This window comes from Cucurbita maxima, unplaced genomic scaffold, assembly GCF_002738345.1.
Source record: "Cucurbita maxima cultivar Rimu unplaced genomic scaffold, Cmax_1.0 Cma_Scf00022, whole genome shotgun sequence".
NCBI lineage: Eukaryota > Viridiplantae > Streptophyta > Magnoliopsida > Cucurbitales > Cucurbitaceae > Cucurbita > Cucurbita maxima.
The window spans coordinates 2,689,408-2,693,064 of record NW_019272038.1 but is presented as its reverse complement, the minus strand read 5'-3'; positions in this window follow the sequence as shown (position 1 = coordinate 2,693,064).

The window sequence follows — 3,657 nt, the reverse complement described above, 5'->3', positions numbered from 1 at the left end:
GTGCCTTTCACGGTTCGTTCCTTCCGTCCAAGAATTGGTTCGGTTAATTTCTCGCCTTTTTTTCGTTTTTTTTTTCTTTTATTTATTTATATTTTTGGACGGTCCACATTTAATGTGGGAATGAGCGGATAGATAGAGGGGCCTATGGATGATACGGCGCCGTCTCAAGGTTCTCGTGTCCGAACTTCAAACTTGGACGGCGGGATTATTATTGGGTCTTCCTCAATTTGTGATGCTGACGTGTCTATTCACTCTTTGGACGGTTTAAAATTTCATGGCCAATTTATACATAATTACCATTATCTCCTTAAATTTTAAAAATTTAAAATTGTTACTAAAAAATATTTATATGAAGAATTAAAAATGGTTGTTAATGTTATATTAAATTAAAATAGACGATAACAAATTGGTAGCTTAAATTAAATTATAAATGATGTCATGGTTTTTTTTTTTTTTTTTTTTTACAATCAGCTTGCATTAATTTATGTCTTATATTAATAAATAAATAAATAAATAATAATAACAAATTTTAGAAGGGTAGTTTTGGAAACCATTTTAAAATATCTCTCGATTTTGGTGTGCAACTTAGGTGGAGGGCGAAAAAGGCCCCCTTCCAGGGCTCCAGCCATCATTGAGAAACTATTCTGAAAAAGCTAGAATTCTAACCTTGTGTCATGACCTACGGACCAAGCGACAGTTTCTATGGGGTGTATGCCTCCTGAAAGGTAATGGAGGCGTGCAAATGTTTCCTCTAGCCAGAAGGAGATGACCTACGGGCCAAGGGACAGTTTCTATGGGACGTAGACCTCCCGAAAGATAATGGAGGCGTGCAAATGTTTCCTCTAGCCAGAAGGAGATGACCTACGGGCCAAGGGACAGTTTCTATGGGACGTAGACCTCCCGAAAGATAATGGAGGCGTGCAAATGTTTCCTCCAACCAGAAGAAGATTGACTCTCGAATGCAAAGGCAAAATGGAGATTTACTACAAGACCCACCCGTCGAACAGGGACAAAAATCAGCCTTAGTGATTCGAGAGTGGAAGGGTCGTTGAAAATAAATTTTTAGTATAATAAACTAAAAATTAATATGATTAATTGTTTTTATTTTTATAATAAACTCAAAGATGTTCGAGAAAGATTTAATTACATTTTAAATAAATGAACCTTAATTATTAAGGAAAAATGTTGAAAGAGTTTATTTCTTTTAAATTAATTTTATTAAAAAAATAAGCTTTCATTCTTGTACGGAAAGACAAAAAAAAAAAAGTTTAAAGTGTTTTTTAGTATTTAATAAAGAAAACATTTAATACACTTCTTGAGTTATGAAATTCTTTTTTTAATAAAATAGAAACAATTTGTATTATTTTAATATTATTGTCAATTTTACATAAATACTTTAATAAAAGAATGTCTGAGAAACTTGATGAGAGAACTTTCTGGTTAGCCCGTTGTTTTTTTTACTAATATTAACAAAATTGTTCACATTTAAATAATTGATTGTTTAATTATTTAATTTATTTTTATATTTTTAGTTATCGGATGCATGAAATATAAGAATTTTATGGAAACAAATAATATTTATATTTATTTTATAGAATTAATCTTGAAAGGTTTATATAAAATCTAATAAATTAATTAATAAAGTAATTAAAATTAATGAACATATTAATAAAAGTTAATTAATTAATAATCAAATAATAAATATTTAATTAATAAGAATCCTTGATTATATTAATTTAATAAATATTTGTCCATGACATAAATTAAATAGATATTTTAATAAATAAATATTATTTGTTTATAATAGTGAAATATTTTATCAATTCAATTAGTTATAGTACAATAATGTTAATTATAAATATAATTCAAATCCATGAGTTCTAACTAGTATAAATATATTTTAATAAATAATATAAAAAATGATGCAGTAATAATGAATGTTAATGAATAATAGAGCAAAAAAAATTATAATTATGATAATTAATAATAAATCAACTAACTAAAATTAATCTCAATAACTAATCAATTATTAATATGGAAAAATAATATGTACTCGTTAAATTTAGCTAACTCAATAAACTAATTAGTTAATAATTTCAATAAATAAGCTATTATGTCTATTAATAAATTTAATAAAAAAAATAATTAATTTTAATAGACTAAATTCGAGTGGTTATTTAATTAAGTATATTCAAAATAAAATTACTAAATCATATATAATAATATTTTATTTTAATGTCTAACTTCATAAGTGTTACATGGATTTAGAGTATCACAGATTCATTTTCATTCTTCATTAACTGATTAAATCGAAACTATTCAACCGCAACTTTTAAATTGTTGATATGCAGTCAAATTTAAAAAATGTGATCTCAATTTGAGCATAACTCAACTGATTAAATTATATATTACAGCAAAAAAAATTAGAAGATACGAACCTTTATTCTCATATATTTAATTTTTTTATTGAGTTAACTGATTAAATAAGTTAAGTCCATGTGTGATTACGTCATGAAGATATCCATGAGTCGGGATGACTTATTTGTTTCCATCCATGCCCCTCACTTCATTCTTCGTTTCCATACATGTGGTTGTATATACAATGTCTTGGAAAACAAAATATTGAGTTCATACAATTTCTTCGTCTGGTTCAACCTACTCAAATTCTATAACAAAACCCGAACATCAAATCTTAATAATTCATGATTGTTACTGACATTTTGACTTTGATCTATAATTTGATAGTTTCCATTGACGGAATGAAAGTGATAGAATGAAAATTGAAAAGGAAATTCGAGAGAAGAAAATAAAATGCAATATTGGGGTTAGCCGAGCAGATGAGGTAGGAGGTCAATAGCTTGATGTGGACGATGCATTTTTAGACGAGTGTAGAGTTTGACCTTTTGCTATTTTTGTTTTTATTTCTATGATATTAATTTAATAAAATTTATATAACTATGATGTGTTAATTAATGACATAAATTAATTGGTTGTTAGAGATTGATATTTTTAATTGAATAAATAATTATAAAAAGTTAAATTTTGTATACTAAATTAAATGAGAACATTACTAATTTCAATAAATAAATAATTATATTAATGTAGTATATTTTATAATAGACAAAATTAAATTTATAGACTTAGTTTAATGTTCAATTTCTTTCATTTATATATAATATATATACTTTTAACTAATTTTAAATAAAATTTATTGAGAGAGAAATTATAAATTTTTATATGAAAGTGACCTCTATAAAATTATAAATTTACCACAAATTACTATAAAAATGTTTTTTTAATGAAAATTCATTATTAGACATGTTTTTAATTATTGAATTAAAAGTGGTTAATTTATTACCATGAATAATTAATTAAGTTAATCTAATATATTATTTGAGAATATATTTATAAATTTGGTTGGCTATAAAAACAATTTAAATAATCTAATTAAATAAGTATGGATATCAGTAAAAATAATTTTTAAATTTGTAATTGTGTTTAATAAAATTTTTAAATCATTTTACATTTTAAAAATTCACTAGTTAAATTATTCGCTATTAATTGAAATTTTGATAATTTAATTCTCCCATTAATTAATTAATTATATATATATATATATATATATATATATATATATATATATATATATATATATAT